Source organism: Hyla sarda, unplaced genomic scaffold (assembly GCF_029499605.1).
Source record: "Hyla sarda isolate aHylSar1 unplaced genomic scaffold, aHylSar1.hap1 scaffold_523, whole genome shotgun sequence".
Lineage (NCBI taxonomy): Eukaryota > Metazoa > Chordata > Amphibia > Anura > Hylidae > Hyla > Hyla sarda.
This window is the reverse complement of record NW_026610534.1, coordinates 1-19,030: the sequence shown is the minus strand read 5'-3', so window position 1 is coordinate 19,030 and position 19,030 is coordinate 1. Positions and strand designations below refer to the sequence as shown.

General features: G+C 55.4%; 18 non-coding genes and 11 pseudogenes across 18 annotated transcripts; all 29 read left to right on the top strand.

Annotated features, from left to right (window-relative positions):
- The first annotated feature begins 614 nt into the window (after positions 1-614).
- Positions 615-733, top strand: LOC130338749 (5S ribosomal RNA). The gene has a single exon (XR_008879273.1). It is a non-coding gene; the product is annotated as a 5S ribosomal RNA (ribosomal RNA).
- A 300-nt stretch (positions 734-1,033) lies between these two features.
- Positions 1,034-1,153, top strand: LOC130338593 (5S ribosomal RNA; annotated as a pseudogene).
- Positions 1,154-1,813: 660 nt separating this feature from the next.
- LOC130338532 (5S ribosomal RNA) lies at positions 1,814-1,932 on the top strand. The gene has a single exon (XR_008879215.1). It is a non-coding gene; the product is annotated as a 5S ribosomal RNA (ribosomal RNA).
- Positions 1,933-2,586: 654 nt separating this feature from the next.
- Positions 2,587-2,705, top strand: LOC130338718 (5S ribosomal RNA). Its single transcript, XR_008879270.1, has one exon. It is a non-coding gene; the product is annotated as a 5S ribosomal RNA (ribosomal RNA).
- Positions 2,706-3,005: 300 nt separating this feature from the next.
- Positions 3,006-3,115, top strand: LOC130338778 (5S ribosomal RNA; annotated as a pseudogene).
- Positions 3,116-3,761: 646 nt separating this feature from the next.
- Positions 3,762-3,880, top strand: LOC130338706 (5S ribosomal RNA). Its single transcript, XR_008879269.1, has one exon. It is a non-coding gene; the product is annotated as a 5S ribosomal RNA (ribosomal RNA).
- Positions 3,881-4,180: 300 nt separating this feature from the next.
- On the top strand, positions 4,181-4,300 carry LOC130338592 (5S ribosomal RNA; annotated as a pseudogene).
- A 661-nt stretch (positions 4,301-4,961) lies between these two features.
- LOC130338627 (5S ribosomal RNA) lies at positions 4,962-5,080 on the top strand. Its single transcript, XR_008879262.1, has one exon. It is a non-coding gene; the product is annotated as a 5S ribosomal RNA (ribosomal RNA).
- A 300-nt stretch (positions 5,081-5,380) lies between these two features.
- Positions 5,381-5,500, top strand: LOC130338591 (5S ribosomal RNA; annotated as a pseudogene).
- A 660-nt stretch (positions 5,501-6,160) lies between these two features.
- Positions 6,161-6,279, top strand: LOC130338531 (5S ribosomal RNA). The gene has a single exon (XR_008879214.1). It is a non-coding gene; the product is annotated as a 5S ribosomal RNA (ribosomal RNA).
- A 654-nt stretch (positions 6,280-6,933) lies between these two features.
- Positions 6,934-7,052, top strand: LOC130338530 (5S ribosomal RNA). The gene has a single exon (XR_008879213.1). It is a non-coding gene; the product is annotated as a 5S ribosomal RNA (ribosomal RNA).
- A 654-nt stretch (positions 7,053-7,706) lies between these two features.
- On the top strand, positions 7,707-7,825 carry LOC130338529 (5S ribosomal RNA). Its single transcript, XR_008879212.1, has one exon. It is a non-coding gene; the product is annotated as a 5S ribosomal RNA (ribosomal RNA).
- A 649-nt stretch (positions 7,826-8,474) lies between these two features.
- LOC130338694 (5S ribosomal RNA) lies at positions 8,475-8,593 on the top strand. The gene has a single exon (XR_008879268.1). It is a non-coding gene; the product is annotated as a 5S ribosomal RNA (ribosomal RNA).
- A 300-nt stretch (positions 8,594-8,893) lies between these two features.
- Positions 8,894-9,013, top strand: LOC130338590 (5S ribosomal RNA; annotated as a pseudogene).
- A 658-nt stretch (positions 9,014-9,671) lies between these two features.
- LOC130338682 (5S ribosomal RNA) lies at positions 9,672-9,790 on the top strand. The gene has a single exon (XR_008879267.1). It is a non-coding gene; the product is annotated as a 5S ribosomal RNA (ribosomal RNA).
- Positions 9,791-10,090: 300 nt separating this feature from the next.
- On the top strand, positions 10,091-10,210 carry LOC130338589 (5S ribosomal RNA; annotated as a pseudogene).
- A 660-nt stretch (positions 10,211-10,870) lies between these two features.
- LOC130338528 (5S ribosomal RNA) lies at positions 10,871-10,989 on the top strand. The gene has a single exon (XR_008879211.1). It is a non-coding gene; the product is annotated as a 5S ribosomal RNA (ribosomal RNA).
- A 654-nt stretch (positions 10,990-11,643) lies between these two features.
- LOC130338670 (5S ribosomal RNA) lies at positions 11,644-11,762 on the top strand. The gene has a single exon (XR_008879266.1). It is a non-coding gene; the product is annotated as a 5S ribosomal RNA (ribosomal RNA).
- Positions 11,763-12,062: 300 nt separating this feature from the next.
- Positions 12,063-12,172, top strand: LOC130338777 (5S ribosomal RNA; annotated as a pseudogene).
- Positions 12,173-12,818: 646 nt separating this feature from the next.
- On the top strand, positions 12,819-12,937 carry LOC130338658 (5S ribosomal RNA). Its single transcript, XR_008879265.1, has one exon. It is a non-coding gene; the product is annotated as a 5S ribosomal RNA (ribosomal RNA).
- A 300-nt stretch (positions 12,938-13,237) lies between these two features.
- On the top strand, positions 13,238-13,357 carry LOC130338587 (5S ribosomal RNA; annotated as a pseudogene).
- A 660-nt stretch (positions 13,358-14,017) lies between these two features.
- Positions 14,018-14,136, top strand: LOC130338505 (5S ribosomal RNA). The gene has a single exon (XR_008879190.1). It is a non-coding gene; the product is annotated as a 5S ribosomal RNA (ribosomal RNA).
- Positions 14,137-14,436: 300 nt separating this feature from the next.
- Positions 14,437-14,556, top strand: LOC130338586 (5S ribosomal RNA; annotated as a pseudogene).
- A 662-nt stretch (positions 14,557-15,218) lies between these two features.
- Positions 15,219-15,337, top strand: LOC130338527 (5S ribosomal RNA). The gene has a single exon (XR_008879210.1). It is a non-coding gene; the product is annotated as a 5S ribosomal RNA (ribosomal RNA).
- A 654-nt stretch (positions 15,338-15,991) lies between these two features.
- LOC130338526 (5S ribosomal RNA) lies at positions 15,992-16,110 on the top strand. Its single transcript, XR_008879209.1, has one exon. It is a non-coding gene; the product is annotated as a 5S ribosomal RNA (ribosomal RNA).
- A 649-nt stretch (positions 16,111-16,759) lies between these two features.
- On the top strand, positions 16,760-16,878 carry LOC130338646 (5S ribosomal RNA). Its single transcript, XR_008879264.1, has one exon. It is a non-coding gene; the product is annotated as a 5S ribosomal RNA (ribosomal RNA).
- A 300-nt stretch (positions 16,879-17,178) lies between these two features.
- On the top strand, positions 17,179-17,298 carry LOC130338585 (5S ribosomal RNA; annotated as a pseudogene).
- Positions 17,299-17,956: 658 nt separating this feature from the next.
- On the top strand, positions 17,957-18,075 carry LOC130338634 (5S ribosomal RNA). Its single transcript, XR_008879263.1, has one exon. It is a non-coding gene; the product is annotated as a 5S ribosomal RNA (ribosomal RNA).
- Positions 18,076-18,375: 300 nt separating this feature from the next.
- LOC130338583 (5S ribosomal RNA) lies at positions 18,376-18,495 on the top strand (annotated as a pseudogene).
- Positions 18,496-19,030: the final 535 nt, after the last annotated feature.

Here is a 19,030-nt window from a genome sequence, read left to right as displayed (position 1 = left end):
CACTTTCCCGAATATCCGGGGGGGGGGGGGGGAGATTTACGAAAACCTGTTTTGGGGGAAAAGTTGGCCCATTGCCCGTAAGCATCCAATGAGATGGCTTCTTCCAGTTTCAAAAAGGTAGCAAATAAAAAATGAAAAGAAGCAATGTGATCGGTTGCTACGGGCAACTGCTCCGCTTTTTCTCTGCGCAGGTTTTGACGAATCTCCCCCATTCAACTTGGGGCAAGCCAGAGCTGGAAGCCGCAGAGGCCTGTGTGCCGGTTTGCTGCTTGCTACTGTCAGCACACAATCCGTCCATCCAGCTCCGTGTCCCGGCCAGAAAAGCTCATTGCCCCTGCAGCCAGGCATGTGTAAATATAAGAGTTAAAAGCAGCCCAGCCAGGAAATGGCCAGGCTTTGAGCAGGCTGAGGCTGAAGGGGCCAGCCCGAGCAAGGGCTCCCTGTGCAAAGCAGTTTGTGTACGTAAGCCATAGAGCCAGTGAGCTGAAGCAGCCTTGGAGCTGGGCTGAGTGCGTGGAAAGGAGGGGGGCAGGAAGCAGGCCCAGTGCTGAGCAGCAGGCAGGCAGGCAGGCAGGCTGCAGAGTAGAAGAGCTGCAAATGAGAGGCTCGTCTCTGCCTACGGCCACACCACCCTGAACACGCCCGATCTCATCTGATCTCGGAAGCTAAGCAGGGTCGGGCCTGGTTAGTACTTGGATGGGAGACCGCCTGGGAATACCAGGTGCTGTAGGCTTTTTGCTTTTTCTCACTTCAACCAGCAGGGGTCAGTCTCCCCTATGCCTTTTTTACATTCACTTTCTTAGCTGCACATTTGCTTCTTTTCTTCTTTTTTTATGGCCTTTCTCCCTTGTGTTGTTTATGTGACGTCACAGTACGGGATATGCTCCTACAGTCCTATCAGCTTGAGTCCCTGCACGTCCCCAGGGCTCACCTGCAATGTACGCAGGGGTGCGCTACCTGCTGTCCAGCCCTTTGCGCAACGGTCCGCGGCCTGGAGGAAAGCTGCTTGTGCGACAGAGTGGGGCCAGCCAGTGTCTACCGGCCACACCACCCTGGGTATGCCCGATCTCGTCTGATCTCGGAAGCCAAGCAGGGTCGGGCTCGGACAGTACTGGGATGGTTGACCTCCTGGGAATACCGGGTGCTGTAGACAGGTTGCGATGTTTCTTTACACTTTCTCCTCTGGCCCAGCCTGGGAAGGCACTTTCCCGAATATCGGGGGGGGGGGGGGGGGGAGATTTACGAAAACCTGTTTTGGGGGAAAAGTTGGCCCATTGCCCGTAAGCATCCAATGAGATGGCTTCTTCCAGTTTCAAAAAGGTAGCAAATAAAAAATGAAAAGAAGCAATGTGATCGGTTGCTACGGGCAACTGCTCCGCTTTTTCTCTGCGCAGGTTTTGACGAATCTCCCCCATTCAACTTGGGGCAAGCCAGAGCTGGAAGCCGCAGAGGCCTGTGTGCCGGTTTGCTGCTTGCTACTGTCAGCACACAATCCGTCCATCCAGCTCCGTGTCCCGGCCAGAAAAGCTCATTGCCCCTGCAGCCAGGCATGTGTAAATATAAGAGTTAAAAGCAGCCCAGCCAGGAAATGGCCAGGCTTTGAGCAGGCTGAGGCTGAAGGGGCCAGCCCGAGCAAGGGCTCCCTGTGCAAAGCAGTTTGTGTACGTAAGCCATAGAGCCAGTGAGCTGAAGCAGCCTTGGAGCTGGGCTGAGTGCGTGGAAAGGAGGGGGGCAGGAAGCAGGCCCAGTGCTGAGCAGCAGGCAGGCAGGCAGGCTGCAGAGTAGAAGAGCTGCAAATGAGAGGCTCGTCTCTGCCTACGGCCACACCACCCTGAACACGCCCGATCTCGTCTGATCTCGGAAGCCAAGCAGGGTTGGGCTCGGACAGTACTGGGATGGTTGACCTCCTGGGAATACCGGGTGCTGTAGACAGGTTGCGATGTTTCTTTACACTTTCTCCTCTGGCCCAGCCTGGGAAGGCACTTTCCCGAATATCGGGGGGGGGGGGAGATTTACGAAAACCTGTTTTGGGGGAAAAGTTGGCCCATTGCCCGTAAGCATCCAATGAGATGGCTTCTTCCAGTTTCAAAAAGGTAGCAAATAAAAAATGAAAAGAAGCAATGTGATCGGTTGCTACGGGCAACTGCTCCGCTTTTTCTCTGCGCAGGTTTTGACGAATCTCCCCCATTCAACTTGGGGCAAGCCAGAGCTGGAAGCCGCAGAGGCCTGTGTGCCGGTTTGCTGCTTGCTACTGTCAGCACACAATCCGTCCATCCAGCTCCGTGTCCCGGCCAGAAAAGCTCATTGCCCCTGCAGCCAGGCATGTGTAAATATAAGAGTTAAAAGCAGCCCAGCCAGGAAATGGCCAGGCTTTGAGCAGGCTGAGGCTGAAGGGGCCAGCCCGAGCAAGGGCTCCCTGTGCAAAGCAGTTTGTGTACGTAAGCCATAGAGCCAGTGAGCTGAAGCAGCCTTGGAGCTGGGCTGAGTGCGTGGAAAGGAGGGGGGCAGGAAGCAGGCCCAGTGCTGAGCAGCAGGCAGGCAGGCAGGCTGCAGAGTAGAAGAGCTGCAAATGAGAGGCTCGTCTCTGCCTACGGCCACACCACCCTGAACACGCCCGATCTCGTCTGATCTCGGAAGCTAAGCAGGGTCGGGCCTGGTTAGTACTTGGATGGGAGACCGCCTGGGAATACCAGGTGCTGTAGGCTTTTTGCTTTTTCTCACTTCAACCAGCAGGGGTCAGTCTCCCCTATGCCTTTTTTACATTCACTTTCTTAGCTGCACATTTGCTTCTTTTCTTCTTTTTTTATGGCCTTTCTCCCTTGTGTTGTTTATGTGACGTCACAGTACGGGATATGCTCCTACAGTCCTATCAGCTTGAGTCCCTGCACGTCCCCAGGGCTCACCTGCAATGTACGCAGGGGTGCGCTACCTGCTGTCCAGCCCTTTGCGCAACGGTCCGCGGCCTGGAGGAAAGCTGCTTGTGCGACAGAGTGGGGCCAGCCAGTGTCTACCGGCCACACCACCCTGGGTATGCCTGATCTCGGAAGCCAAGCAGGGTCGGGCTCGGACAGTACTGGGATGGTTGACCTCCTGGGAATACCGGGTGCTGTAGACAGGTTGCGATGTTTCTTTACACTTTCTCCTCTGGCCCAGCCTGGGAAGGCACTTTCCCGAATATCGGGGGGGGGGGGAGATTTACGAAAACCTGTTTTGGGGGAAAAGTTGGCCCATTGCCCGTAAGCATCCAATGAGATGGCTTCTTCCAGTTTCAAAAAGGTAGCAAATAAAAAATGAAAAGAAGCAATGTGATCGGTTGCTACGGGCAACTGCTCCGCTTTTTCTCTGCGCAGGTTTTGACGAATCTCCCCCATTCAACTTGGGGCAAGCCAGAGCTGGAAGCCGCAGAGGCCTGTGTGCCGGTTTGCTGCTTGCTACTGTCAGCACACAATCCGTCCATCCAGCTCCGTGTCCCGGCCAGAAAAGCTCATTGCCCCTGCAGCCAGGCATGTGTAAATATAAGAGTTAAAAGCAGCCCAGCCAGGAAATGGCCAGGCTTTGAGCAGGCTGAGGCTGAAGGGGCCAGCCCGAGCAAGGGCTCCCTGTGCAAAGCAGTTTGTGTACGTAAGCCATAGAGCCAGTGAGCTGAAGCAGCCTTGGAGCTGGGCTGAGTGCGTGGAAAGGAGGGGGGCAGGAAGCAGGTCCAGTGCTGAGCAGCAGGCAGGCTGCAGAGTAGAAGAGCTGCAAATGAGAGGCTCGTCTCTGCCTACGGCCACACCACCCTGAACACGCCCGATCTCGTCTGATCTCGGAAGCTAAGCAGGGTCGGGCCTGGTTAGTACTTGGATGGGAGACCGCCTGGGAATACCAGGTGCTGTAGGCTTTTTGCTTTTTCTCACTTCAACCAGCAGGGGTCAGTCTCCCCTATGCCTTTTTTACATTCACTTTCTTAGCTGCACATTTGCTTCTTTTCTTCTTTTTTTATGGCCTTTCTCCCTTGTGTTGTTTATGTGACGTCACAGTACGGGATATGCTCCTACAGTCCTATCAGCTTGAGTCCCTGCACGTCCCCAGGGCTCACCTGCAATGTACGCAGGGGTGCGCTACCTGCTGTCCAGCCCTTTGCGCAACGGTCCGCGGCCTGGAGGAAAGCTGCTTGTGCGACAGAGTGGGGCCAGCCAGTGTCTACCGGCCACACCACCCTGGGTATGCCCGATCTCGTCTGATCTCGGAAGCCAAGCAGGGTCGGGCTCGGACAGTACTGGGATGGTTGACCTCCTGGGAATACCGGGTGCTGTAGACAGGTTGCGATGTTTCTTTACACTTTCTCCTCTGGCCCAGCCTGGGAAGGCACTTTCCCGAATATCGGGGGGGGGGGGGGGAGATTTACGAAAACCTGTTTTGGGGGAAAAGTTGGCCCATTGCCCGTAAGCATCCAATGAGATGGCTTCTTCCAGTTTCAAAAAGGTAGCAAATAAAAAATGAAAAGAAGCAATGTGATCGGTTGCTACGGGCAACTGCTCCGCTTTTTCTCTGCGCAGGTTTTGACGAATCTCCCCCATTCAACTTGGGGCAAGCCAGAGCTGGAAGCCGCAGAGGCCTGTGTGCCGGTTTGCTGCTTGCTACTGTCAGCACACAATCCGTCCATCCAGCTCCGTGTCCCGGCCAGAAAAGCTCATTGCCCCTGCAGCCAGGCATGTGTAAATATAAGAGTTAAAAGCAGCCCAGCCAGGAAATGGCCAGGCTTTGAGCAGGCTGAGGCTGAAGGGGCCAGCCCGAGCAAGGGCTCCCTGTGCAAAGCAGTTTGTGTACGTAAGCCATAGAGCCAGTGAGCTGAAGCAGCCTTGGAGCTGGGCTGAGTGCGTGGAAAGGAGGGGGGCAGGAAGCAGACCCAGTGCTGAGCAGCAGGCAGGCAGGCAGGCAGGCTGCAGAGTAGAAGAGCTGCAAATGAGAGGCTCGTCTCTGCCTACGGCCACACCACCCTGAACACGCCCGATCTCATCTGATCTCGGAAGCTAAGCAGGGTCGGGCCTGGTTAGTACTTGGATGGGAGACCGCCTGGGAATACCAGGTGCTGTAGGCTTTTTGCTTTTTCTCACTTCAACCAGCAGGGGTCAGTCTCCCCTATGCCTTTTTTACATTCACTTTCTTAGCTGCACATTTGCTTCTTTTCTTCTTTTTTTATGGCCTTTCTCCCTTGTGTTGTTTATGTGACGTCACAGTACGGGATATGCTCCTACAGTCCTATCAGCTTGAGTCCCTGCACGTCCCCAGGGCTCACCTGCAATGTACGCAGGGGTGCGCTACCTGCTGTCCAGCCCTTTGCGCAACGGTCCGCGGCCTGGAGGAAAGCTGCTTGTGCGACAGAGTGGGGCCAGCCAGTGTCTACCGGCCACACCACCCTGGGTATGCCCGATCTCGTCTGATCTCGGAAGCCAAGCAGGGTCGGGCTCGGACAGTACTGGGATGGTTGACCTCCTGGGAATACCGGGTGCTGTAGACAGGTTGCGATGTTTCTTTACACTTTCTCCTCTGGCCCAGCCTGGGAAGGCACTTTCCCGAATATCGGGGGGGGGGGGGGGGGGAGATTTACGAAAACCTGTTTTGGGGGAAAAGTTGGCCCATTGCCCGTAAGCATCCAATGAGATGGCTTCTTCCAGTTTCAAAAAGGTAGCAAATAAAAAATGAAAAGAAGCAATGTGATCGGTTGCTACGGGCAACTGCTCCGCTTTTTCTCTGCGCAGGTTTTGACGAATCTCCCCCATTCAACTTGGGGCAAGCCAGAGCTGGAAGCCGCAGAGGCCTGTGTGCCGGTTTGCTGCTTGCTACTGTCAGCACACAATCCGTCCATCCAGCTCCGTGTCCCGGCCAGAAAAGCTCATTGCCCCTGCAGCCAGGCATGTGTAAATATAAGAGTTAAAAGCAGCCCAGCCAGGAAATGGCCAGGCTTTGAGCAGGCTGAGGCTGAAGGGGCCAGCCCGAGCAAGGGCTCCCTGTGCAAAGCAGTTTGTGTACGTAAGCCATAGAGCCAGTGAGCTGAAGCAGCCTTGGAGCTGGGCTGAGTGCGTGGAAAGGAGGGGGGCAGGAAGCAGGCCCAGTGCTGAGCAGCAGGCAGGCAGGCAGGCTGCAGAGTAGAAGAGCTGCAAATGAGAGGCTCGTCTCTGCCTACGGCCACACCACCCTGAACACGCCCGATCTCGTCTGATCTCGGAAGCCAAGCAGGGTTGGGCTCGGACAGTACTGGGATGGTTGACCTCCTGGGAATACCGGGTGCTGTAGACAGGTTGCGATGTTTCTTTACACTTTCTCCTCTGGCCCAGCCTGGGAAGGCACTTTCCCGAATATCGGGGGGGGGGGGAGATTTACGAAAACCTGTTTTGGGGGAAAAGTTGGCCCATTGCCCGTAAGCATCCAATGAGATGGCTTCTTCCAGTTTCAAAAAGGTAGCAAATAAAAAATGAAAAGAAGCAATGTGATCGGTTGCTACGGGCAACTGCTCCGCTTTTTCTCTGCGCAGGTTTTGACGAATCTCCCCCATTCAACTTGGGGCAAGCCAGAGCTGGAAGCCGCAGAGGCCTGTGTGCCGGTTTGCTGCTTGCTACTGTCAGCACACAATCCGTCCATCCAGCTCCGTGTCCCGGCCAGAAAAGCTCATTGCCCCTGCAGCCAGGCATGTGTAAATATAAGAGTTAAAAGCAGCCCAGCCAGGAAATGGCCAGGCTTTGAGCAGGCTGAGGCTGAAGGGGCCAGCCCGAGCAAGGGCTCCCTGTGCAAAGCAGTTTGTGTACGTAAGCCATAGAGCCAGTGAGCTGAAGCAGCCTTGGAGCTGGGCTGAGTGCGTGGAAAGGAGGGGGGCAGGAAGCAGGCCCAGTGCTGAGCAGCAGGCAGGCAGGCAGGCTGCAGAGTAGAAGAGCTGCAAATGAGAGGCTCGTCTCTGCCTACGGCCACACCACCCTGAACACGCCCGATCTCGTCTGATCTCGGAAGCCAAGCAGGGTTGGGCTCGGACAGTACTGGGATGGTTGACCTCCTGGGAATACCGGGTGCTGTAGACAGGTTGCGATGTTTCTTTACACTTTCTCCTCTGGCCCAGCCTGGGAAGGCACTTTCCCGAATATCGGGGGGGGGGGGAGATTTACGAAAACCTGTTTTGGGGGAAAAGTTGGCCCATTGCCCGTAAGCATCCAATGAGATGGCTTCTTCCAGTTTCAAAAAGGTAGCAAATAAAAAATGAAAAGAAGCAATGTGATCGGTTGCTACGGGCAACTGCTCCGCTTTTTCTCTGCGCAGGTTTTGACGAATCTCCCCCATTCAACTTGGGGCAAGCCAGAGCTGGAAGCCGCAGAGGCCTGTGTGCCGGTTTGCTGCTTGCTACTGTCAGCACACAATCCGTCCATCCAGCTCCGTGTCCCGGCCAGAAAAGCTCATTGCCCCTGCAGCCAGGCATGTGTAAATATAAGAGTTAAAAGCAGCCCAGCCAGGAAATGGCCAGGCTTTGAGCAGGCTGAGGCTGAAGGGGCCAGCCCGAGCAAGGGCTCCCTGTGCAAAGCAGTTTGTGTACGTAAGCCATAGAGCCAGTGAGCTGAAGCAGCCTTGGAGCTGGGCTGAGTGCGTGGAAAGGAGGGGGGCAGGAAGCAGGCCCAGTGCTGAGCAGCAGGCAGGCAGGCAGGCTGCAGAGTAGAAGAGCTGCAAATGAGAGGCTCGTCTCTGCCTACGGCCACACCACCCTGAACACGCCCGATCTCGTCTGATCTCGGAAGCCAAGCAGGGTTGGGCTCGGACAGTACTGGGATGGTTGACCTCCTGGGAATACCGGGTGCTGTAGACAGGTTGCGATGTTTCTTTACACTTTCTCCTCTGGCCCAGCCTGGGAAGGCACTTTCCCGAATATCGGGGGGGGGGGAGATTTACGAAAACCTGTTTTGGGGGAAAAGTTGGCCCATTGCCCGTAAGCATCCAATGAGATGGCTTCTTCCAGTTTCAAAAAGGTAGCAAATAAAAAATGAAAAGAAGCAATGTGATCGGTTGCTACGGGCAACTGCTCCGCTTTTTCTCTGCGCAGGTTTTGACGAATCTCCCCCATTCAACTTGGGGCAAGCCAGAGCTGGAAGCCGCAGAGGCCTGTGTGCCGGTTTGCTGCTTGCTACTGTCAGCACACAATCCGTCCATCCAGCTCCGTGTCCCGGCCAGAAAAGCTCATTGCCCCTGCAGCCAGGCATGTGTAAATATAAGAGTTAAAAGCAGCCCAGCCAGGAAATGGCCAGGCTTTGAGCAGGCTGAGGCTGAAGGGGCCAGCCCGAGCAAGGGCTCCCTGTGCAAAGCAGTTTGTGTACGTAAGCCATAGAGCCAGTGAGCTGAAGCAGCCTTGGAGCTGGGCTGAGTGCGTGGAAAGGAGGGGGGCAGGAAGCAGGCCCAGTGCTGAGCAGCAGGCAGGCAGGCTGCAGAGTAGAAGAGCTGCAAATGAGAGGCTCGTCTCTGCCTACGGCCACACCACCCTGAACACGCCCGATCTCGTCTGATCTCGGAAGCTAAGCAGGGTCGGGCCTGGTTAGTACTTGGATGGGAGACCGCCTGGGAATACCAGGTGCTGTAGGCTTTTTGCTTTTTCTCACTTCAACCAGCAGGGGTCAGTCTCCCCTATGCCTTTTTTACATTCACTTTCTTAGCTGCACATTTGCTTCTTTTCTTCTTTTTTTATGGCCTTTCTCCCTTGTGTTGTTTATGTGACGTCACAGTACGGGATATGCTCCTACAGTCCTATCAGCTTGAGTCCCTGCACGTCCCCAGGGCTCACCTGCAATGTACGCAGGGGTGCGCTACCTGCTGTCCAGCCCTTTGCGCAACGGTCCGCGGCCTGGAGGAAAGCTGCTTGTGCGACAGAGTGGGGCCAGCCAGTGTCTACCGGCCACACCACCCTGGGTATGCCCGATCTCGTCTGATCTCGGAAGCCAAGCAGGGTCGGGCTCGGACAGTACTGGGATGGTTGACCTCCTGGGAATACCGGGTGCTGTAGACAGGTTGCGATGTTTCTTTACACTTTCTCCTCTGGCCCAGCCTGGGAAGGCACTTTCCCGAATATCGGGGGGGGGGGGAGATTTACGAAAACCTGTTTTGGGGGAAAAGTTGGCCCATTGCCCGTAAGCATCCAATGAGATGGCTTCTTCCAGTTTCAAAAAGGTAGCAAATAAAAAATGAAAAGAAGCAATGTGATCGGTTGCTACGGGCAACTGCTCCGCTTTTTCTCTGCGCAGGTTTTGACGAATCTCCCCCATTCAACTTGGGGCAAGCCAGAGCTGGAAGCCGCAGAGGCCTGTGTGCCGGTTTGCTGCTTGCTACTGTCAGCACACAATCCGTCCATCCAGCTCCGTGTCCCGGCCAGAAAAGCTCATTGCCCCTGCAGCCAGGCATGTGTAAATATAAGAGTTAAAAGCAGCCCAGCCAGGAAATGGCCAGGCTTTGAGCAGGCTGAGGCTGAAGGGGCCAGCCCGAGCAAGGGCTCCCTGTGCAAAGCAGTTTGTGTACGTAAGCCATAGAGCCAGTGAGCTGAAGCAGCCTTGGAGCTGGGCTGAGTGCGTGGAAAGGAGGGGGGCAGGAAGCAGGCCCAGTGCTGAGCAGCAGGCAGGCAGGCAGGCAGGCTGCAGAGTAGAAGAGCTGCAAATGAGAGGCTCGTCTCTGCCTACGGCCACACCACCCTGAACACGCCCGATCTCGTCTGATCTCGGAAGCTAAGCAGGGTCGGGCCTGGTTAGTACTTGGATGGGAGACCGCCTGGGAATACCAGGTGCTGTAGGCTTTTTGCTTTTTCTCACTTCAACCAGCAGGGGTCAGTCTCCCCTATGCCTTTTTTACATTCACTTTCTTAGCTGCACATTTGCTTCTTTTCTTCTTTTTTTATGGCCTTTCTCCCTTGTGTTGTTTATGTGACGTCACAGTACGGGATATGCTCCTACAGTCCTATCAGCTTGAGTCCCTGCACGTCCCCAGGGCTCACCTGCAATGTACGCAGGGGTGCGCTACCTGCTGTCCAGCCCTTTGCGCAACGGTCCGCGGCCTGGAGGAAAGCTGCTTGTGCGACAGAGTGGGGCCAGCCAGTGTCTACCGGCCACACCACCCTGGGTATGCCCGATCTCGTCTGATCTCGGAAGCCAAGCAGGGTCGGGCTCGGACAGTACTGGGATGGTTGACCTCCTGGGAATACCGGGTGCTGTAGACAGGTTGCGATGTTTCTTTACACTTTCTCCTCTGGCCCAGCCTGGGAAGGCACTTTCCCGAATATCGGGGGGGGGGGGGGGGGGAGATTTACGAAAACCTGTTTTGGGGGAAAAGTTGGCCCATTGCCCGTAAGCATCCAATGAGATGGCTTCTTCCAGTTTCAAAAAGGTAGCAAATAAAAAATGAAAAGAAGCAATGTGATCGGTTGCTACGGGCAACTGCTCCGCTTTTTCTCTGCGCAGGTTTTGACGAATCTCCCCCATTCAACTTGGGGCAAGCCAGAGCTGGAAGCCGCAGAGGCCTGTGTGCCGGTTTGCTGCTTGCTACTGTCAGCACACAATCCGTCCATCCAGCTCCGTGTCCCGGCCAGAAAAGCTCATTGCCCCTGCAGCCAGGCATGTGTAAATATAAGAGTTAAAAGCAGCCCAGCCAGGAAATGGCCAGGCTTTGAGCAGGCTGAGGCTGAAGGGGCCAGCCCGAGCAAGGGCTCCCTGTGCAAAGCAGTTTGTGTACGTAAGCCATAGAGCCAGTGAGCTGAAGCAGCCTTGGAGCTGGGCTGAGTGCGTGGAAAGGAGGGGGGCAGGAAGCAGGCCCAGTGCTGAGCAGCAGGCAGGCAGGCAGGCTGCAGAGTAGAAGAGCTGCAAATGAGAGGCTCGTCTCTGCCTACGGCCACACCACCCTGAACACGCCCGATCTCGTCTGATCTCGGAAGCCAAGCAGGGTTGGGCTCGGACAGTACTGGGATGGTTGACCTCCTGGGAATACCGGGTGCTGTAGACAGGTTGCGATGTTTCTTTACACTTTCTCCTCTGGCCCAGCCTGGGAAGGCACTTTCCCGAATATCGGGGGGGGGGGGAGATTTACGAAAACCTGTTTTGGGGGAAAAGTTGGCCCATTGCCCGTAAGCATCCAATGAGATGGCTTCTTCCAGTTTCAAAAAGGTAGCAAATAAAAAATGAAAAGAAGCAATGTGATCGGTTGCTACGGGCAACTGCTCCGCTTTTTCTCTGCGCAGGTTTTGACGAATCTCCCCCATTCAACTTGGGGCAAGCCAGAGCTGGAAGCCGCAGAGGCCTGTGTGCCGGTTTGCTGCTTGCTACTGTCAGCACACAATCCGTCCATCCAGCTCCGTGTCCCGGCCAGAAAAGCTCATTGCCCCTGCAGCCAGGCATGTGTAAATATAAGAGTTAAAAGCAGCCCAGCCAGGAAATGGCCAGGCTTTGAGCAGGCTGAGGCTGAAGGGGCCAGCCCGAGCAAGGGCTCCCTGTGCAAAGCAGTTTGTGTACGTAAGCCATAGAGCCAGTGAGCTGAAGCAGCCTTGGAGCTGGGCTGAGTGCGTGGAAAGGAGGGGGGCAGGAAGCAGGCCCAGTGCTGAGCAGCAGGCAGGCAGGCAGGCTGCAGAGTAGAAGAGCTGCAAATGAGAGACTCGTCTCTGCCTACGGCCACACCACCCTGAACACGCCCGATCTCGTCTGATCTCGGAAGCTAAGCAGGGTCGGGCCTGGTTAGTACTTGGATGGGAGACCGCCTGGGAATACCAGGTGCTGTAGGCTTTTTGCTTTTTCTCACTTCAACCAGCAGGGGTCAGTCTCCCCTATGCCTTTTTTACATTCACTTTCTTAGCTGCACATTTGCTTCTTTTCTTCTTTTTTTATGGCCTTTCTCCCTTGTGTTGTTTATGTGACGTCACAGTACGGGATATGCTCCTACAGTCCTATCAGCTTGAGTCCCTGCACGTCCCCAGGGCTCACCTGCAATGTACGCAGGGGTGCGCTACCTGCTGTCCAGCCCTTTGCGCAACGGTCCGCGGCCTGGAGGAAAGCTGCTTGTGCGACAGAGTGGGGCCAGCCAGTGTCTACCGGCCACACCACCCTGGGTATGCCTGATCTCGGAAGCCAAGCAGGGTCGGGCTCGGACAGTACTGGGATGGTTGACCTCCTGGGAATACCGGGTGCTGTAGACAGGTTGCGATGTTTCTTTACACTTTCTCCTCTGGCCCAGCCTGGGAAGGCACTTTCCCGAATATCGGGGGGGGGGGGAGATTTACGAAAACCTGTTTTGGGGGAAAAGTTGGCCCATTGCCCGTAAGCATCCAATGAGATGGCTTCTTCCAGTTTCAAAAAGGTAGCAAATAAAAAATGAAAAGAAGCAATGTGATCGGTTGCTACGGGCAACTGCTCCGCTTTTTCTCTGCGCAGGTTTTGACGAATCTCCCCCATTCAACTTGGGGCAAGCCAGAGCTGGAAGCCGCAGAGGCCTGTGTGCCGGTTTGCTGCTTGCTACTGTCAGCACACAATCCGTCCATCCAGCTCCGTGTCCCGGCCAGAAAAGCTCATTGCCCCTGCAGCCAGGCATGTGTAAATATAAGAGTTAAAAGCAGCCCAGCCAGGAAATGGCCAGGCTTTGAGCAGGCTGAGGCTGAAGGGGCCAGCCCGAGCAAGGGCTCCCTGTGCAAAGCAGTTTGTGTACGTAAGCCATAGAGCCAGTGAGCTGAAGCAGCCTTGGAGCTGGGCTGAGTGCGTGGAAAGGAGGGGGGCAGGAAGCAGGTCCAGTGCTGAGCAGCAGGCAGGCTGCAGAGTAGAAGAGCTGCAAATGAGAGGCTCGTCTCTGCCTACGGCCACACCACCCTGAACACGCCCGATCTCGTCTGATCTCGGAAGCTAAGCAGGGTCGGGCCTGGTTAGTACTTGGATGGGAGACCGCCTGGGAATACCAGGTGCTGTAGGCTTTTTGCTTTTTCTCACTTCAACCAGCAGGGGTCAGTCTCCCCTATGCCTTTTTTACATTCACTTTCTTAGCTGCACATTTGCTTCTTTTCTTCTTTTTTTATGGCCTTTCTCCCTTGTGTTGTTTATGTGACGTCACAGTACGGGATATGCTCCTACAGTCCTATCAGCTTGAGTCCCTGCACGTCCCCAGGGCTCACCTGCAATGTACGCAGGGGTGCGCTACCTGCTGTCCAGCCCTTTGCGCAACGGTCCGCGGCCTGGAGGAAAGCTGCTTGTGCGACAGAGTGGGGCCAGCCAGTGTCTACCGGCCACACCACCCTGGGTATGCCCGATCTCGTCTGATCTCGGAAGCCAAGCAGGGTCGGGCTCGGACAGTACTGGGATGGTTGACCTCCTGGGAATACCGGGTGCTGTAGACAGGTTGCGATGTTTCTTTACACTTTCTCCTCTGGCCCAGCCTGGGAAGGCACTTTCCCGAATATCGGGGGGGGGGGGGGAGATTTACGAAAACCTGTTTTGGGGGAAAAGTTGGCCCATTGCCCGTAAGCATCCAATGAGATGGCTTCTTCCAGTTTCAAAAAGGTAGCAAATAAAAAATGAAAAGAAGCAATGTGATCGGTTGCTACGGGCAACTGCTCCGCTTTTTCTCTGCGCAGGTTTTGACGAATCTCCCCCATTCAACTTGGGGCAAGCCAGAGCTGGAAGCCGCAGAGGCCTGTGTGCCGGTTTGCTGCTTGCTACTGTCAGCACACAATCCGTCCATCCAGCTCCGTGTCCCGGCCAGAAAAGCTCATTGCCCCTGCAGCCAGGCATGTGTAAATATAAGAGTTAAAAGCAGCCCAGCCAGGAAATGGCCAGGCTTTGAGCAGGCTGAGGCTGAAGGGGCCAGCCCGAGCAAGGGCTCCCTGTGCAAAGCAGTTTGTGTACGTAAGCCATAGAGCCAGTGAGCTGAAGCAGCCTTGGAGCTGGGCTGAGTGCGTGGAAAGGAGGGGGGCAGGAAGCAGGCCCAGTGCTGAGCAGCAGGCAGGCAGGCAGGCAGGCTGCAGAGTAGAAGAGCTGCAAATGAGAGGCTCGTCTCTGCCTACGGCCACACCACCCTGAACACGCCCGATCTCATCTGATCTCGGAAGCTAAGCAGGGTCGGGCCTGGTTAGTACTTGGATGGGAGACCGCCTGGGAATACCAGGTGCTGTAGGCTTTTTGCTTTTTCTCACTTCAACCAGCAGGGGTCAGTCTCCCCTATGCCTTTTTTACATTCACTTTCTTAGCTGCACATTTGCTTCTTTTCTTCTTTTTTTATGGCCTTTCTCCCTTGTGTTGTTTATGTGACGTCACAGTACGGGATATGCTCCTACAGTCCTATCAGCTTGAGTCCCTGCACGTCCCCAGGGCTCACCTGCAATGTACGCAGGGGTGCGCTACCTGCTGTCCAGCCCTTTGCGCAACGGTCCGCGGCCTGGAGGAAAGCTGCTTGTGCGACAGAGTGGGGCCAGCCAGTGTCTACCGGCCACACCACCCTGGGTATGCCCGATCTCGTCTGATCTCGGAAGCCAAGCAGGGTCGGGCTCGGACAGTACTGGGATGGTTGACCTCCTGGGAATACCGGGTGCTGTAGACAGGTTGCGATGTTTCTTTACACTTTCTCCTCTGGCCCAGCCTGGGAAGGCACTTTCCCGAATATCGGGGGGGGGGGGGGGGGGGGAGATTTACGAAAACCTGTTTTGGGGGAAAAGTTGGCCCATTGCCCGTAAGCATCCAATGAGATGGCTTCTTCCAGTTTCAAAAAGGTAGCAAATAAAAAATGAAAAGAAGCAATGTGATCGGTTGCTACGGGCAACTGCTCCGCTTTTTCTCTGCGCAGGTTTTGACGAATCTCCCCCATTCAACTTGGGGCAAGCCAGAGCTGGAAGCCGCAGAGGCCTGTGTGCCGGTTTGCTGCTTGCTACTGTCAGCACACAATCCGTCCATCCAGCTCCGTGTCCCGGCCAGAAAAGCTCATTGCCCCTGCAGCCAGGCATGTGTAAATATAAGAGTTAAAAGCAGCCCAGCCAGGAAATGGCCAGGCTTTGAGCAGGCTGAGGCTGAAGGGGCCAGCCCGAGCAAGGGCTCCCTGTGCAAAGCAGTTTGTGTACGTAAGCCATAGAGCCAGTGAGCTGAAGCAGCCTTGGAGCTGGGCTGAGTGCGTGGAAAGGAGGGGGGCAGGAAGCAGGCCCAGTGCTGAGCAGCAGGCAGGCAGGCAGGCTGCAGAGTAGAAGAGCTGCAAATGAGAGGCTCGTCTCTGCCTACGGCCACACCACCCTGAACACGCCCGATCTCGTCTGATCTCGGAAGCCAAGCAGGGTTGGGCTCGGACAGTACTGGGATGGTTGACCTCCTGGGAATACCGGGTGCTGTAGACAGGTTGCGATGTTTCTTTACACTTTCTCCTCTGGCCCAGCCTGGGAAGGCACTTTCCCGAATATCGGGGGGGGGGGGAGATTTACGAAAACCTGTTTTGGGGGAAAAGTTGGCCCATTGCCCGTAAGCATCCAATGAGATGGCTTCTTCCAGTTTCAAAAAGGTAGCAAATAAAAAATGAAAAGAAGCAATGTGATCGGTTGCTACGGGCAACTGCTCCGCTTTTTCTCTGCGCAGGTTTTGACGAATCTCCCCCATTCAACTTGGGGCAAGCCAGAGCTGGAAGCCGCAGAGGCCTGTGTGCCGGTTTGCTGCTTGCTACTGTCAGCACACAATCCGTCCATCCAGCTCCGTGTCCCGGCCAGAAAAGCTCATTGCCCCTGCAGCCAGGCATGTGTAAATATAAGAGTTAAAAGCAGCCCAGCCAGGAAATGGCCAGGCTTTGAGCAGGCTGAGGCTGAAGGGGCCAGCCCGAGCAAGGGCTCCCTGTGCAAAGCAGTTTGTGTACGTAAGCCATAGAGCCAGTGAGCTGAAGCAGCCTTGGAGCTGGGCTGAGTGCGTGGAAAGGAGGGGGGCAGGAAGCAGGCCCAGTGCTGAGCAGCAGGCAGGCAGGCAGGCTGCAGAGTAGAAGAGCTGCAAATGAGAGGCTCGTCTCTGCCTACGGCCACACCACCCTGAACACGCCCGATCTCGTCTGATCTCGGAAGCCAAGCAGGGTTGGGCTCGGACAGTACTGGGATGGTTGACCTCCTGGGAATACCGGGTGCTGTAGACAGGTTGCGATGTTTCTTTACACTTTCTCCTCTGGCCCAGCCTGGGAAGGCACTTTCCCGAATATCGGGGGGGGGGGAGATTTACGAAAACCTGTTTTGGGGGAAAAGTTGGCCCATTGCCCGTAAGCATCCAATGAGATGGCTTCTTCCAGTTTCAAAAAGGTAGCAAATAAAAAATGAAAAGAAGCAATGTGATCGGTTGCTACGGGCAACTGCTCCGCTTTTTCTCTGCGCAGGTTTTGACGAATCTCCCCCATTCAACTTGGGGCAAGCCAGAGCTGGAAGCCGCAGAGGCCTGTGTGCCGGTTTGCTGCTTGCTACTGTCAGCACACAATCCGTCCATCCAGCTCCGTGTCCCGGCCAGAAAAGCTCATTGCCCCTGCAGCCAGGCATGTGTAAATATAAGAGTTAAAAGCAGCCCAGCCAGGAAATGGCCAGGCTTTGAGCAGGCTGAGGCTGAAGGGGCCAGCCCGAGCAAGGGCTCCCTGTGCAAAGCAGTTTGTGTACGTAAGCCATAGAGCCAGTGAGCTGAAGCAGCCTTGGAGCTGGGCTGAGTGCGTGGAAAGGAGGGGGGCAGGAAGCAGGCCCAGTGCTGAGCAGCAGGCAGGCAGGCTGCAGAGTAGAAGAGCTGCAAATGAGAGGCTCGTCTCTGCCTACGGCCACACCACCCTGAACACGCCCGATCTCGTCTGATCTCGGAAGCTAAGCAGGGTCGGGCCTGGTTAGTACTTGGATGGGAGACCGCCTGGGAATACCAGGTGCTGTAGGCTTTTTGCTTTTTCTCACTTCAACCAGCAGGGGTCAGTCTCCCCTATGCCTTTTTTACATTCACTTTCTTAGCTGCACATTTGCTTCTTTTCTTCTTTTTTTATGGCCTTTCTCCCTTGTGTTGTTTATGTGACGTCACAGTACGGGATATGCTCCTACAGTCCTATCAGCTTGAGTCCCTGCACGTCCCCAGGGCTCACCTGCAATGTACGCAGGGGTGCGCTACCTGCTGTCCAGCCCTTTGCGCAACGGTCCGCGGCCTGGAGGAAAGCTGCTTGTGCGACAGAGTGGGGCCAGCCAGTGTCTACCGGCCACACCACCCTGGGTATGCCCGATCTCGTCTGATCTCGGAAGCCAAGCAGGGTCGGGCTCGGACAGTACTGGGATGGTTGACCTCCTGGGAATACCGGGTGCTGTAGACAGGTTGCGATGTTTCTTTACACTTTCTCCTCTGGCCCAGCCTGGGAAGGCACTTTCCCGAATATCGGGGGGGGGGGGAGATTTACGAAAACCTGTTTTGGGGGAAAAGTTGGCCCATTGCCCGTAAGCATCCAATGAGATGGCTTCTTCCAGTTTCAAAAAGGTAGCAAATAAAAAATGAAAAGAAGCAATGTGATCGGTTGCTACGGGCAACTGCTCCGCTTTTTCTCTGCGCAGGTTTTGACGAATCTCCCCCATTCAACTTGGGGCAAGCCAGAGCTGGAAGCCGCAGAGGCCTGTGTGCCGGTTTGCTGCTTGCTACTGTCAGCACACAATCCGTCCATCCAGCTCCGTGTCCCGGCCAGAAAAGCTCATTGCCCCTGCAGCCAGGCATGTGTAAATATAAGAGTTAAAAGCAGCCCAGCCAGGAAATGGCCAGGCTTTGAGCAGGCTGAGGCTGAAGGGGCCAGCCCGAGCAAGGGCTCCCTGTGCAAAGCAGTTTGTGTACGTAAGCCATAGAGCCAGTGAGCTGAAGCAGCCTTGGAGCTGGGCTGAGTGCGTGGAAAGGAGGGGGGCAGGAAGCAGGCCCAGTGCTGAGCAGCAGGCAGGCAGGCAGGCAGGCTGCAGAGTAGAAGAGCTGCAAATGAGAGGCTCGTCTCTGCCTACGGCCACACCACCCTGAACACGCCCGATCTCGTCTGATCTCGGAAGCTAAGCAGGGTCGGGCCTGGTTAGTACTTGGATGGGAGACCGCCTGGGAATACCAGGTGCTGTAGGCTTTTTGCTTTTTCTCACTTCAACCAGCAGGGGTCAGTCTCCCCTATGCCTTTTTTACATTCACTTTCTTAGCTGCACATTTGCTTCTTTTCTTCTTTTTTTATGGCCTTTCTCCCTTGTGTTGTTTATGTGACGTCACAGTACGGGATATGCTCCTACAGTCCTATCAGCTTGAGTCCCTGCACGTCCCCAGGGCTCACCTGCAATGTACGCAGGGGTGCGCTACCTGCTGTCCAGCCCTTTGCGCAACGGTCCGCGGCCTGGAGGAAAGCTGCTTGTGCGACAGAGTGGGGCCAGCCAGTGTCTACCGGCCACACCACCCTGGGTATGCCCGATCTCGTCTGATCTCGGAAGCCAAGCAGGGTCGGGCTCGGACAGTACTGGGATGGTTGACCTCCTGGGAATACCGGGTGCTGTAGACAGGTTGCGATGTTTCTTTACACTTTCTCCTCTGGCCCAGCCTGGGAAGGCACTTTCCCGAATATCGGGGGGGGGGGGGGAGATTTACGAAAACCTGTTTTGGGGGAAAAGTTGGCCCATTGCCCGTAAGCATCCAATGAGATGGCTTCTTCCAGTTTCAAAAAGGTAGCAAATAAAAAATGAAAAGAAGCAATGTGATCGGTTGCTACGGGCAACTGCTCCGCTTTTTCTCTGCGCAGGTTTTGACGAATCTCCCCCATTCAACTTGGGGCAAGCCAGAGCTGGAAGCCGCAGAGGCCTGTGTGCCGGTTTGCTGCTTGCTACTGTCAGCACACAATCCGTCCATCCAGCTCCGTGTCCCGGCCAGAAAAGCTCATTGCCCCTGCAGCCAGGCATGTGTAAATATAAGAGTTAAAAGCAGCCCAGCCAGGAAATGGCCAGGCTTTGAGCAGGCTGAGGCTGAAGGGGCCAGCCCGAGCAAGGGCTCCCTGTGCAAAGCAGTTTGTGTACGTAAGCCATAGAGCCAGTGAGCTGAAG